This window comes from Balaenoptera physalus, assembly GCF_965194825.1.
Source record: "Balaenoptera physalus genome assembly, chromosome: 3".
Lineage (NCBI taxonomy): Eukaryota > Metazoa > Chordata > Mammalia > Artiodactyla > Balaenopteridae > Balaenoptera > Balaenoptera physalus.
In genome coordinates this window covers 28,941,321-28,957,592 of record NC_138890.1, presented here as the reverse complement: position 1 = coordinate 28,957,592, position 16,272 = coordinate 28,941,321, and positions in this window count along the sequence as shown.

The window sequence follows — 16,272 nt, the reverse complement described above, 5'->3', positions numbered from 1 at the left end:
TTGCATCCTGGTCTGGACACCAGGCCTAATTAATCATCTCTTTGGGTCCCCCAGTATTCTTTGTGGCAGCTACAAATCCCTTTCTAGAAAGAAAACCGTCAAGTCCTGCCCTAAGAGGAAGGCTGGGGGAGAAAAGGAGGGGTCTTGTTCCTGTTTGAATCAATTGTTTACTTAACCCTGTGGCTGAATTATAAACAGGTTTTTTTTTTTTTAAAGGCTAAAGAGAGAATTAAATTGGTTTAATATAATGACTGAGAAGGGAGAGGGCCAAAATCTGACCAGGATTCCAAATGTGCAGGAATGCATTCATCTTTTTTCCATATGTTTTGGTTTTTCTTTCATATTGTGTTAAAAGTAGCTATGAAGAAGGGGAGGAGGGAGAGAGGTAGAGGAGGAGATGGAGATGAATAGGGAGGGGAGAGGGAGAAAAGTGAAGGAGGAGGAAAAGGAGGAAGCAGCTCTAGACACATTACCCAACTCTTTAGAGATTCTAAATATAAGGTTCATGTTTGTTATACTTGGGGAAGAAGCTTATAGTCTCAGCTAAGGCAGCACTGAAATAGTTATATTACACTGAAAATACTGAAAGACTTGCAAACTGCTTGGTTAATATCCATTGCTCCCAGTCTCCTGCATGCTCCACCATCACACTTCCTGTGACCAAGACCTCCACACCACCCAGCAACTAAAGGGTATCACCTGATACTGCAGGGGGCTCTTGGGACCTGCTCCGTTACCAAGGTGGCATTGCCCGATTTTCCTGCCTACAGGTTGTTAAATATTTTGACTATCATTTCTGGACAGAAATCCCTATCTTTCAGCCTTGGAATCAAGCTGCCGTTATCCCAAGCTTTCCTTGCTTTGTTCACCTCTGACTGTCCCTGGCTGAGCATCTAATAGTCTGAGACCACCAGTCACCAGGTCAGTCTGAATGTCACCAGTCAACTTGCCTTTGGCCATCCACTCAAGACAAACAAAGCTAGAGGAATGGTGTGCTATCTCGAAGCTGGGGATGGAAGTGATGGAGAAATTAAGAGAGCAGGGAATGGGGCAGGGTCTGTTAAGTTCTCAGGGTAAGAAGGAAAACCAGAGGCTTTCTAGTTCATATAACATAAATGCATAGGATGACTCTCTGTTCTGGGTACTGGACAGTTTATATGATATCACACAGCTTGTAAAACTCTTTCACATCCATCATTTCATCTGATTTTCATGATAAATCTTTTGGTAGGAAGGGCAGGGGTAATGGTTCCAGTTTCACAGAGAAGGAAATGTAAGGCCAGAAAAGAGATGTGACTTGCCAAGGTCCTAGAGCTAAGTTTTGAACTGTGGCATGTAGATGCCAAGTTCAGCCCTCCATGGTGCCTTGCTAGTAACAAGCAGGGAAGTACCCAAGAAGAGCGATCAAGTTGGGTCTGACATCAGTAAAAATACCTGGGTTTTTATAAGCATGTTATTCATCTTGATTTTATTTTTTCCTTCATCTTTCATGTGTCCTTAACAATAATCATGTGAGGACATCAAATGACACATCATTGCCTACATTTTAAAATGAGGAAATGGGATCCCAATGACATTCAGCGATTGACAAGGTCACACACAGTGGGTGACAACACAGCCGGGCTGGGGTGCCAATGTTCTGAATCCCTGTCCAATGCTTGTCACTGACCCTGTACCATCTACCACTGCACACACATCTCATGTCCTTCCAAACAAGGAAAGAGACAGTTTGGGTAAAAAAAGTTGAATCATCAGCTGCTGATTCTCCAACATCATGAAGAGATGGGAATGTAGACAATCTACAACATGAAATAAACCAAAAATAATTTATCATTTGAGAACATGTTCTTAGGTAGGAAATCTACCTTTTCCATCCTGTTGTGTTCTGCTTCCAATTAAAAGTAAGAAAGGAGGCTAAAAAGAAATGAATATTTACTACTTCCACTACGTTATCTCATTTAACCATCATAATAACTGTCATGCAAGAATAGTATTATTCACTTCACACAGATGAGGAAACAGCTTCTGAGGCATTACATAATTTGCTCAGTCTTACAGGCAGGAATTTGCCTTCCCAAATGCTCATGAACTTCGTAAGGAGATGTCCCTTTAACATGATGTAGCTTTGCCATTTGAAGGGAAGAGTATGAGTTCTGGCTCCATTCCTCAGAATCTGTGTGATCCAGAGCCAGTTATTATTTTCTTCCCTGAAACTGTTTCCTCATTTCTAAAATGCAGATAATATACCCCCTTCTCAAGAAGGTTATGAGGATTAGTATCAATAGCTAACATTTGTTGAGTGTTTGCTGCATGTTAGGCGCCATTTTACGCCCTTTCCATTTATTATCTACACCAACTGCTCTGAAAATCTCTGTGGTATTGGGTACTAATTTTTAGCTCCGTTCTTCAGGTGAGAAATCTGAAGCCCAAAGCATTTAAGAGACACCTCCAAGTTAGCAGCTGGAAGGACCAGTATTTGAAGTCAAGGTGTCTGACTCCACAGTCTACACACATAATAGGAGCTCATAAGCAGTGTCTGTTTCGTCATTAGGACTGGTAGCTGAAGTAAACCTGAAATGAGCAAGTCACTGGGACCTACCTACAAAACAGCTTAAATTACCCACCTAAGGTGCATAAATGAGAAAGAGGCAAGGACTACTTCAAGGACACAGAGGTACTGTAAGCATTGACAGGTTTTAAATGGCATGATGGAGGTCTCAGAGAGAGGCCACCCATCATCTGTGGAAGGTTTGGGGCTCCCAGGCCTTTAGTCTCTCCTCTAGGCTTGTATAGCAGGATGATCTCAAGGAAGAGAGCATGGGTTCTAGAAACATTCAGAAGACAGAGGAGTTTGGTTGTTAAAGAACAAAGCATTTTAAATGAATAAACTGGGGCTTCCCTGGTGGCGCAGTGGTTAAGAGCCTGCCTGTCAATTCAGGGGACACAGGTTCAAGCCCTGGTCCGGGAAGATCCCACATGCCGCGGAGCAACTAAGCCCATGTGTCACAACTACTGAGCCTGCGCTCTAGAGCCCGCAAACCACAACTACTGAAGCCCGCGCGCCTAGAGCCTGTGCTCCGCAACAAGAGAAGCCACCACAATGAGAAGCCCGCGCACCGCAAAGAAGAGTAGCCCTCGCTCACCGCAACTAGAGAAAACCCACGTGCGGCAATGAAGACCCAATGCAGCCAAAAATAGATAAATTAATTAAAATAAATAAATAAATAAACTGAATGTTATATGGACGCACTCAGTTACACAAACACACATACACACACTTTTCACGATTTTTCTTTTATCCTTCACATACTTTGCAAACACTCTCTTGAGCAGCTGGCAAGCTGTTCCTCATCTTCCCACTCAGCTGAATGCCAGTTGTCCCACCCTCCCTACCCAGCCTCTCATAACAGCTTCAGCTTCCAAGACACAGCTTGACTCAAAATGCCATCCAGTCTTATGCCAGGGGGAGGACTAGGACTCGTCCAGCAGGAAGGGACAGAAAAGACAACAGCCAGAACTATCGTCCCAGGAGAACTCTAGGAACATGAGCATCTGCAAGGCATTTATGCCCAGAGGTGGGCCTGCAACCTCTGAAAATTACCAGCCTATCAGGGAGTATGCCATGGGGCAAGAAGGGTCTTCAGTCTTAGCCTCTGGCCTCAACCTATGTTAAAAGTTAAATGTCTGAGACAAATCATGCATCTCATGTTACTTGTCTGTATCTTGTTTTTCCTCACTTAATGGTACATCATAAGTACCTCACTTTGTCCTAAATTTCACTGGTATTTTAGTAAGAAACCTCAGAAACCCAACAGGGAAAGACTGAAAATCCAAGAGCTCTCTGATTTACTTTTCTTGGATTCAGTCTCCTCTATCACCTGTCAACTTTGTCTATAATGCACTCATGATAATCCTGTGGAAATGTCTGTGCTATGGCCATGGAGGTGGATCAGTGACCAGGCTGGGCCAATCGTAGTTTCTCATCACCTGTGCACAGAGATTAGTCCAAGGGGTGAGCACATGACCCAAGCCAGCCAATCAGAATCCTTGCCCTAGATTTTCCAAACCAAAGTTACGACTGAGAAGTGCTCCTTCTTATTTGCTTGCAATACTTTGAGGACATGAGCTGAGCACTGCCTGCAGTCACGGTTCCAGTCTACCGAAGAGAGCTGCTCAGAGAAAATGGAAAGATAATTAAGCTGAGAGGGCTGAGAGGGCAGCTTCTGTGGTGTTTCCTGGTTCTCTACTTCCTGGTTTCATGAGCTTATAAACCCTTTTTACTTGTTTTGTTTTGTTTTGGGTATGTGCCAGGCTGTTTCACTGGGTTTCTGTCTTTTGACTAAAATAGTAGGCAGGGTTTGAAAGGTGGTAGGGTAGGGGAAGGAGCTGATAAGCCATCTAGCCTCCGAAACCTTGTAATAGTATAGTAGCCAAAGAGGAACAGACTTTTTAGAGTTTATATCTCAGTTAGGACAACGTGTTGCTACGTTACCAAAAAAAAATTCTCTTCAAAATGGCTTAAATATAAAGGGAATGTATTGACCCATGAAGCTGAAAAGTCCAGAAGTGGCTCTCAAGTACAGACAGCAATGCTTGATGCAAGAGCTCAAACACTCTCTCCAGTAGCTTGGACTCTCTGCATCTCTCCTTTCTACTTTCTATGATGTCAGCTTTATCCGTAGGCTCCATCAGACAACCAAGACAACAAAATCCTTGTAAGGCAGGCTGACTCCGGTCCCAACTGTATCACCTGTAGCCATATTTAATTGTAAAAACAATCTGAAAAGTTTAAGTGTGATGCAAATAGGAATTGTGCTTCCATTTTTATAAAATAATTTCAAAATCATCCGTGTGAGTGTGTGTGTGTGTGTGACTGTATAAGCATGAAAGTGCAAGAAAAGGTACTGGGCCAAAAAGTGCTTTCGGTTTTTTTTTTTTTTTTTTTGCTTTCAGTTTTTAAGTAAAAATAAAAGACGCATTTTTCATTTTCACCAAGAACTTTGTGGAACAACATATTCACCTTTTTGTGAATTTGTGAATTCACCACTACCTTCTGCCGTTTTTCAGGCAACTTCATAATTCCATCTTCCCAAAACTTTTTATCTTTTTGAGCAAAGAACTGTTCCAGGTGCCTTTTAAAGTCTTCCAGGGAATTGAAATTTTTTCCATTAAGAGAATTTTGTGGGCTTCCCTGGTGGCACAGTGGTTGAGAATCTGCCTGCCAATGCAGGGGACACGGGTTCGAGCCCTGGTCTGGGAAGATCCCACATGCCGCGGAGCAACTGGGCCCGTGAGCCACAATTACTGAGCCTGCGTGTCTGGAGCCTGTGCTCCGCAACAATAGAGGCCGTGATAGTGAGAGGCCCGCGCACCGCGGTGAAGAGTGGCCCCCGCTTGCCACAACTAGAGAAAGCCCTCGTACAGAAACGAAGACCCAACACAGCCATAAATAAATAAATTTAAAAAAAATATATACATATATAAATGCTGTGAGTACTGCATAAAAAAAAAAAAAAAAGAGAGAGAATTTTGTAAAGACCTAAATAAATGGAAATCCAAAGGTGCAATGTTCTGGTGAATACGGTGAATGAATCAGAACTTCCCAACCAAGCTGTTAACAGTTTTTGCCTGGTCATCAAAGAAACATACAGTCTTGCAATATCCTGACGGAAGATTATGCATTTTCTGTTGAATAATTCCGGACGTTTTTCGTCGAGTGCTGCTCTCAGTTGGTCTAATTGGGAGTATTTGTTGGAATTAATCGTTTGGTTTTCCGGAGGAGCTCATAATAGAGGACTCCCTTCCAATCCCACCATATACACAACATCACCTTGTTTGGATGAAGACCGGCCTTTGGTGTGGTTGGTGGTGGTTCATTTCACTTGCCCCACGATCTCTTCCGTTCCACATTATTGTACAGTATCCACTTTTCATCACCCGTCACAATTTGTTTTAAAAGCGGAACGTTTTCATTATGTTTACGTAGAGAATCGCATGCGGAAATATGGTCAAGAAGATTTTATTTGCTTAACTTATGTGGAACCCAAACATCAAAGCAATGAACATAACCAAGCTGGTGCAAATGATTTTCAACGCTTGATTTGGATATTTTGAGTATGTCGGCTATCTCCCGTGTGGTATAATGTTGATTATTCTCAATTAGTGTCTCAATTTGATCTCTATCAACGTCAACTGGTCTGCCCGACTGTGGAGCATCGTCCAGCGAGAAATCTCTAGCATGAAACTTCACAAACCACTTTTGACACGTTCGATTAGTCACAGCACCTTCTCCATACACTGCACAAATGTTTTTTTTTGCATTTCAGTTGCATTTTAACGTTTTGTGAAATAATAAAGCATAATATGCCGAAAGTCTTGCTTTTTTTCTTCCATCTTCAATATTAAAATGGCTATACAAAAATTCACCAATTTTGATGTCTTTTTTTTAAAAGCACACTGACATGACAGCTGTCATATACAATCTAACAAAATTGTTTCAAATGAAGTTAAAGACTACTAAGAGATACTAGAAGCCGTCTTACGGAAAAAAACCAACGAACCTTTTGGCCAACCCAATACATATCATGTCATTAAAACTGTTTTGTGTGATGGGGATGTAGACACAAGGAAAGGAGGGTTGAGACACTTAGGGGGGGAAGTATCTTTCATAATAACAGTATTTACAGCATGTATTAGTTTTACATGCTTTTCCAGTCTTTAGGGGCCACCCACATTCCTTGGCTGGTGGCCCCTTTCTCCATCTCCAAAGCCAGCAATGACTTGGTGGAGTCTTTCTCACATCACATCACTTTGACACTGACTCTTCTGCCCCCACTGTCCACATTGAAGGACCCTTGTGACTATGTTGGGCCCACCTGAATAATCCAAAAAAATCTTCCTATTTTAAGGTCAGCTGATTAACAACCTTAGTTCTATCTGCTATTTTCACTCCCATTTGCCATGTAATGTAACATCTTCACAGGTTCTGTGGATTAGGATGTGGATATCTTTGAAGGCACTGCCTACAACAAATTATGATCCCATTTATGCAATTGTGGATGCATATATATATATATATGTATATATATATATATATATATATAAAATGACAAATGGTAGGTGGTTATCAAATTGACAGTGGTTATCACAGGCAGTAAAAGTCAGTTCTCTTTACTTTTTTCTTCAAATTTTTATGTAGTGTCTTATCTTTTTAAGTATTTGTAAATTTATGTACAGAAAAAAGCAACAAAGCTAGTTTTGCTGGTGAAAATGATCAAAATGACCCGAACTCCCTCAAATATCGTAAAACTGGGCCCTGAACGGGGAGGTCCAGCCTCAGAGGAACTTTGTACCTACGGAAACTCCCCTATCAAACCTCCTTCTTCTGTACACAATAGGAGATACTAAGCCAAGGCAATAGAAAGACTCCCAACTGCTAATAATCCAATTAGAGATATCCAAAGCCAAGCAGAATATGCAGACTGATGGATGTGCAGAAATCTACTTTGCAGTGGCTCCACAAGGAGCTGGGGATGGTAGAGAGAGTATGGAGGCAACTCTGAGGGTCTTAGAACATACATTCCGAAGGAAGTCACTTGCCCCTCCTTCCCCTTCAGCCCACTCCAAAATGACTACTCATTTTCATCACCCTCCAGCTGCTCCTTTCCATATCCTTGGTCACTCTCATGCACATCCCTTTCAACTTCTCCATTTCCGGGTCTCAGAGGGTTAGTACAACACTTCTCTGAGAGCATCCTCCCCCCATTAATTCTTGCTCTTTAGAAGACAATCTGTGACATCAACACTGCCCAAATCATGAGCTATTTATCAGGTGTTCAGTCAAACATATCATTCTGTGGTCAAAACATAGGAAGACAGAGCAAAAACAAAATTAAATTCATTTTTTTCTCTGCAGGACACCCCAGAGCCCTTGCTAATGTGCACTGCAATGCTCCAGGAGGTGGCTATAGCAAGCAGTTAATCCACCTAAATGTTGAATCATGTTATAGAAAGATAACTGATGAAATTAGTCCTCCACATGCTGGAAACAGTATCAAGAAATCTCTGTATGATGGTAGGGCGTGTTAAAAACCTAACCTTGGAGCCGGAAAGAGCCTTCTAGAACTTTATTTTAAAACTGAATAAACGAACAGAGAGGGCAAGTGATTTGTCTGAAGTCACACAGCTAGTTAATGGCAAAGCTGGGAACCTTTTATTTTTTTTTTAACATCTTTACTGGAGTATAATTGCTTTACAATGGTGTGTTAGTTTCTGCTTTATAATAAAGTGAATCAGCTATACATATACATATATCCCCATATCTCCTCCCTCTTGCATCTCCCTCCCACCCCCCCATCCCACCCCTCTAGGTGGTCACAAAGCACCGAGCTGATCTCCCTGTGCTATGTGGCTGCTTCCCACTAGCTAAGTATTTTACATTTGGTAGTGTATATATGTCCATGCCACTCCCTCACTTTGTCCCAGCTTACCCTTCCCCCTCCCCATGTCCTCAAGTCCATTCTCTATGTCTGCGTCTTTATTCCTGTCCTGCCCTTAAGTTCTTCAGAACTTTTTTTTTTTTTTTTAGATTCCGTATATATGTGTTAGCAGACGGTATTTGTTTTTCTCTTTCTGACTTACTTCACTCTGTATGACAGACTCTAGGTCCATCCACCTCATTGCAAATAACTCAATTTCGTTTCTTTTTATGGCTGAGTAATATTCCATTGTATATATGTGCCACATTTTCTTTATCCACTCATCTGTCGATGGACACTTAGGTTGCTTCCATGTCCTGGCTATTGTAAATAGAGCTGCAATATACATTGTGGTACATGATTCTTTTTGAATTATGGTTTTCTCAGGATATATGCCCAGTAGTGGGATTGCTGCATCATATGGTAGTTCTATTTTTAGTGTTTTAAGGAACCTCCATACTGTTCTCCATAGTGTCTGTATCAATTTACATTCCCACCAACAGTGCAAGAGGGTTCCTTTTTCTCCACACCCTCTCCAGCATTCATTGTTTGTAGATTTTTTGATGATGACCATTCTGACTGGTGTGAGGTGATACCTCATTGTAGTTTTGATTTGCATTTCTCTAATGATTAGTGATGTTGAGCATCCTTTCATGTGTTTGTTGGCAATCTGTATATCTTCCTTGGAGAAATGTCTGTTTAGGTCGTCTGCCCATTTTTGGATTGGGTTGCTTCTTTTTTTGAAATTGAGCTCCATGAGCTGCTTGTAAATTTTGGAGATTAATACTTTGTCAGTTGCTTCATTTGCAAATATTTTCTCCCATTCTGAGGGTTGTCTTTTCATCTTGTTTATGGTGTCCGTTGCTGTGCCAAAGTTTTGAAGTTTCATTAGGTCCCATTTGTTTATTTTTGTTTTTATTTCCATTTCTCTAGGAGGTGGGTCAAAAAGGATCTTGCTGTGATTTATGTCATAGAGTGTTCTGCCTATGTTTTCCTCTAAGAGTTTGATAGTGTCTGGCCTTACATTTAGGTCTTTAATCCATTTGGAGTTTATTTTTGTGTATGGTGTTAGGGATTGTTCTAATTTCATTCTTTTCCAAGTAGCTGTCCAGTTTTCCTGGCACTAGTTATTGAACAGACTGTCTTTTCTCCATTGTATATTCTTGCCTCCTTTATCAAAGATAAGGTGACCATCTTAAAGGTGGGCTTTCTATCCTGTTCCATTGATCTATATTTCTGTTTTTGTGCCAGTAACATACTGTCTTGATTACTGTAGCTTTGTAGTACAGTCTGAAGTCAGGGAGTCTGATTCCTCCAGCTGTATTTTTTTCCCTCAAGACTGCTTTGGCTATTTGGGGTCTTTGGTGTCTCCATACAAATTTTAAGATTGTTTGTTCTAGTTCTGTAAAAAAGGACATTGGTAGTTTGATAGGGATTGCACTGAATCTGTAGATTGCTTTGGGTAGTACAGTCATTTTCACAATATTGATTCTTCCAATCCAAGAACATGGTATATTTCTCCATCTGTTTGTATCATCTTTAATTTCTTTCATCAGTGTCTTATAGTTTTCTGCAAACAGGTCTTTTGTCTCCCTAGGTAGGTTTATTCCTAGGTATTTTATTCTTTTTGTTGCAATGGTAAATGGGAGTGTTTCCTTAATTTCTCTTTCAGATTTTTCATCATTATTGTATAGGAATGCAAGAGATTTCTGTGCATTCATTTTGTATCCTGCAACTTTACTGAATTCACTGATTAGCTCTAGTAGTTCTCTGGTAGCATCTTTAGGATACTCTATGTATAGTATCATGTCATCTGCAAACAGTGGCAGTTTTACTTCTTCTTTTCTGATTTGGATTCCTTTTATTTCTTTTTCTTCTCTGATTGCTGTGCTTAAACTTCCAAAACTATGTTGAATAATAGTGGTGAGAGTGGACAACCTTATCTTGTTCGTGATCTTAGAGGAAATGGTTTCAGTTTTTCACCACTGAGAACAATGTTGGCTGTGGGATTGTCATATATGGCCTTCATTATGTTGAGGTAAGTTCCCTCTATGCCTTCTTTCTGGAGGGTTTTTATCATAAATCGGTGTGGAATTTTGTCAAAAGCTTTTTCTGCAGCTATTGAGATGATGATATGGTTTTTCTCCTTCAATTTGTTAATATGGTTTATCACATTGATTGATTTGCGTATACTGAAGAATCTTTGCATTCCTGGGATAAACTCCACTTGATCATGGTGTATGATCCTTTTAATGTGCTGTTGGATTCTGTCTGTTAGTATTCTGTTGAGGATTTTTGCATCTATGTTCATCAGTGATATTGGCCTGTAGTTTTCTTTCTTTGTGACATCTTTGTCTGGTTTTGGTATCAGGGTGATGGTGGCCTCGTAGAATGAGTTGGGGAGTGTTCCTCCCTCTGCTATATTTTGGAACAGTTTGAGAAGGATAGGCGTTAGCTCTTCTCTAAATGTTTCATAGAATTCACCTGTGAAGCCATCTGATCCTGGGCTTTTGTTTGCTGGAAGACTTTTAATCAGTCTCAGTTTCAGTGCTTGTGATTGGTCCGTTTATATTTTCTATTTTTTTCCTTGTTCAGTCTCGGAAGGTTGTGCTTTTCTAAGAATTTGTCCATTTCTTCCAGCTTGTCCATTTTAGTGGCATATAGTTGCTTGTAGTAATCCCTCAGGATCCTTTGTATTTCTGCAGTGTCAGTTATTCTCCTTTTTCATTTCTAATTCTACTGATTTGAATCTTCTCCCTTTTTTTCTTGATGAGTCTGAGTAATGGTTTATTAATTTTGTTTATCTTCTCAAAGAACCATCTTTTAGTTTTATTGTGTTTGCTATTGTTTCTTTCATTTCTTTTTCATTTATTTGTGATCTGATCTTTATGATTTCTCTCCACCTGCTAACTTTGGGGGTTTTTTGTTCTTCTTTCCTTAATTGCTTTAAGTGTAAGGTTAGGTTGTTTATTTGAGATTTTTCTTCTTTGTTGAGGCAGGACTGTATTGTTATAAACTTCCCTCTTGGAACTGCTTTTGCTGCATACCATAAGTTTGGGGTTGTCGTGGTTTCATTGTCATTTGTTTGTAGGTATTTTTTGATTTCTTCAGTGATCTCTTGGTTATTTAGTAGTGTATTGTTTAACATCCTTGTGTTTATATTTTTTACAGATTTTTTCCTGTAATTGATATCTACTCTTATAGTGTTGTGGTTGGAAAAGATACTTGATATGATTTCAATTTTCTTAAATTTACCAAGGCTTGATTTGTGACCCAAGATATGATCTATCCTGGAAAATGTTCCATAAGCACATGAGAAGAAAGTGTATTCTGTTGTTTTTGGATGGAATGTCCTATAAATATCAATAAGTCCATCTTGTTTAATGTATCATTTAAAGCTTGTGTTGCCTTATTTATTTTCATTTTGGATGATCTGTCCATTGGTGAAAGTCAGGTGTTAAAGTCCCCTACTATGATCGTCTTACTGTCAATTTCCCCTTTTATGGCTGTTAGCATTTGCCTTATGTATTGAGGTGCTCCTATGTTGGGTACATAAATATTTACAATTGTTATATCTTCCTCTTGGATTCATCCCTTGATCATTATGTAGTGTCCTTCTTTGTCTGTTTTAATAATCTTTATTTTAAAGTCTATTTTGTCTGATATAAGAATTGCTACTCCAGCTTTCTTTTGATTTCCATTTGCATGGAATATCTTCTTCCATCCCCTCACTTTCAGTCTGTACGTGTCCCTAGGTCTGAAGTGGGTCTCTTGTAGACAGCATATATACGGGTCTTGTTTTTGTATCCATTCAGCCAGTCTGTCTTTTGGTTGGAGCATTTAATCCATTTACATTTAAGGTAATTATCGATATGTATGTTCCTATTACCATTTTCTTAATTGTTTTGGGTTTGTTATTGTAGGTATTTTCCTTCTCTTGTGTTTCCTGCCTAGAGAAGTTCCTTTAGCATTTGTTGTAAAGCTGGTTTGGTGGTGCTGAATTCTCTTAGCTTTTGCTTGTCTGTAAAGGTTTTGATTTCTCCGTAGAATCTGAATGAGATCCTTGCTGGGTAGAGTAATCTTGGTTTAGGTTTTTCCCTTTCATCACTTTAAATATGTCCTGCCACTCTCTTCTGGCTTGCAGAGTTTCTGCTGAAAGATCAGCTATTAACCTTATGGGGATTCCCTTGTATGTTATTTGTTGCTTTTCCCTTGCCGCTTTTAATATATTTTTCTCTGTATTTAAATTTTGATAGTTTGATTAATATGTGCCTTGGCGTGTGTCTCCTTGGATTTATCCTTTATGGGACTCTCTGTGCTTCCTGGACTTGATCATTTCCTTTCCCATATTAGGGAATTTTTCAACTATAATCCCTTCAAATATTTTCTCAGTCCCTTTCTGTTTCTCTTCTTCTTCTGGGACCCCTATTATTCGAATGTTGGTGCATTTAATGCTGTCCCAGAGGTCTCTGAGACTGTCCTCAATTCTTTTCATTCTTTTTTCTTTATTCTGCTCTGCAGTAGTTATTTCCACTATTTTACCTTCCAGGTCACTTATCCGTTCTTCTGCCTCAGTTATTCTGCTCTTGATTCCTTCTAGAGAATTTTTCATTTCATTTATTGTGGTGTTCACAATAGATGGTGTTATCATGGTTTGTTTGCTCTTTTGTTCTTCTAGGTCCTTGTTAAACGTTTCTTGTATTGTCTCCAGTCTAGTTCCAAGATTCTGGATCATCTTTACTATCATTACTCTGAATTCTTTTTCAGGTAGACTGCCTGTTTCCTCTTCATTTGTTTGGTCTGGTGGGTTTTTACCTTGCTCCTCCATCTGCTGCATATTTCTCTGTTTTCTCTTTTTGCTTACCTTACTGTGTTTGGGATCTCCTTTTCGCAGGCTGCAGATTCGTAATTCCTTTGTTTTTTGTGTCTGCCCCCAGTAGCTAAGGTTGGTTCAGTGGGTTTTAAGCACTCTTTCTTTCAGTTAGCTCAAAGCTTTGTAATGCTCTGGTTGCTGGCTGTCAGTGCAGCGGCTGTGCCTCATCCCCTTCTCCTCCTTGGCTGCTACATCGCTCAGAGCGCCATGTTCCGGGTCTCACCAGGTGCACGCCGGGCAACTACTATGGGCAGGGTAGGGGCAAGATGGGTGGGGGTCAGCAGAGGGGGTGGGAGGCTAAGTCAAAGCTTTCAACTCTCCACGCAAACCTCCCCCAGCTACTGAGCATGCTCAGCTGCCTGGCTTTGCCCTAGGAGGACTTTCCAGGAGCGCACGCAGCTGTTCCAGGTTTTCGTGGCAGCCGGCTGAAGGCAGGCTGGGAATCCGTGCCCCACCTTGTTCACTATTTTATACTCAAGTTATCTCCACCACACACAGAAAGGAGGCACACCCCATGTAGCAGATCTGATGGGGAATCACAAATTATCCCAGGATACTGTAAGCCTTATCTAGGTTGGTGTACTGGCTTTCTTACCCCTTGAAGATATTTCAGACATTACAGTAAAGATGACTTGGGTATTTTGGTTTGTGGCAGTGGTGAGACAACAAGCACGTAGAATTGTAATGCCCCTCAATGGTTTCTTCATTCAATATTACACCTGGGACATGAATTTCATCCATGGCAATACAGAAAATAATTACAGGATTAAAAAAAAACTGCTTTATTGAGGTTTAATTGATGTACAGCAAACTAAACATAATTAATAAAGTATACACTTTCAATCTGATAAGTTTTCACCCATGAAACTCTCACCTCAATCAAAAGAGTAAGTGTATCTATCACCCCCAAATATTTCTTCATGTTCCACTGCAATCCTGCCTTCTTGCCCTCCTGATCCCACCCCCACCCCCAGCAACCACTGATCTGCTTTCCATTATTACAGATTAGTTTGCATTTTCAGGAATATTATATAAATGGAAACATACAAGCTACTTTAGATTTGGTTTGGCTTCTTTTACTCAGCATAATTTTTCTGAAATATATCCACATTGTTGCTGGCATCGATAGTTTATTCCCATTTATTGCTAAGTAGTATTCCATTGCATGTATATATCACAATTTGTTCATCCATTCATCTGTTGATGAACTTTTGGGTTATTTCCAGTTTGGGACTATTACAAATAAATCTGCTATGAACATTCATGTACAAAACTTTAAATGGACATATATTTCCTTTTCTCTTTGGTAAAAATCTAAGAATTGAGTGGATAATATGCTAGGTACATGTTTAATGTTTTAACAACATACCCCACGTTTTTCTGAAGTGACTGTAACATTTTACACATCCAACAAGAGTGTGTGAGAGTTCCAGTTCCTCCACATCCTCACCAGCACTCAGTAAAGTCACCCTTATTAATTTCAGTCTTTCTAGTAAGTATTTAATGGTATATAATTATGGGTTTAATTTGCATTTCTTTAATTACTAATAATATTGAGCATATTTTCACGTGCTTACTTGCAAATTGAGTACCTTCTTTGACGACATGTCATTTCAAATCTTTACCCATTTTGTAATTGGGTTGATTGTTTTCTTATAATTGAGTTATGAGAGCTCTTTATAAATTCTGAATACATGTAGTTCATCAAACATATGCTTTGCAAATATTTTCTATCAATTTGTGCCTTGCCTTTTCATTCTCTTAGCAGTATCTTTCAAAAAGCAGAAGTTTTTTAATGTTGAGGAAGTCAAATTTATCAAGTAGTAGCTTTCTTTTCTTATAATGTCTTACTTTGGGATCAGGGTAATGCTGGCATCGAAGAATGAGTAGGAAAGTATTTCCTCCTCTTCATTTCTCTTGAAGAGTTTATGTAGAATTGGTATTATTTCTTCCTCAAATGTTAGGTGGAATTCACCAGTGAAACCATCTGGGTCTGATGGCTTCTTTGTGGAAAGATTTTTAATTATAAATTCAATTTCTTAAAGAGACTTAAGGTATTCAGCTTATCTATTTCTTCCTTTTTTTAAAATTTATTTATTTATTTTTGGCTTGTGTTGGGTCTTCGTTTCTGTGCTAGGGCTTTCTCTAGTTGCGGCAAGTGGGGGCCACTCTTCATCACGGTGCGCGGGCCTCTCACTATCGCGGGCTCTCTTGTTGCGGAGCACGGGCTCCAGACGCGCAGGCTCAGTAGTTGTGGCTCATGGGCCTAGTTGCTCCGCGGCATGTGGGATCTTCCCGGACCAGGGCTCGAACCCGTGTCCCCTGCATTGGCAGCCAGACTCTCAACCACTGCACCACCAGGGAAGCCCTCTATTTCTTCTTGAATGAGCTTTGGTAGTTGTAGCTTTCAAGAAAATTCATCCAATGTATCTAAGTTGTTCAATTTATAGGCATAAAGTTGTTCATAACATCTCCCTTATTATTCTTTTAATATCTGTAGAATCTGTAGTGATAGTACCCCAGTGGTTCCTTATTTTGGTAATGTGTGTGTTCTCTCTTTTTTCCTCAGCAGTTTGGATACACTTGATCAATTTTAATGATCTCAAAGAACCAGCTTTTATTTCATTGATTTTCTCTGTTTGTTTTTTGTTTGTTTGTTTTATATCTCATTGATTTCTGCTTTAGTCTTTATTATTTCCTTTCTATATTGAGTTTGGTTTTAATTTGCTCTTCTTTTTCAAGTTTCTTATGGAAGAAGATGAATGCATTGATTTGAGACCTTTTTTCTTTTCTACAACAGTCATCTCTTGCTATAGTATTTCTCCTAAGTACCTCTCTAGCAACATTCCACAAATGCTGATATGGTGTGTTTTCATTTTCATACAGTTCAAAATACTTTCTAATTTCTCTTTTTACTTCTTC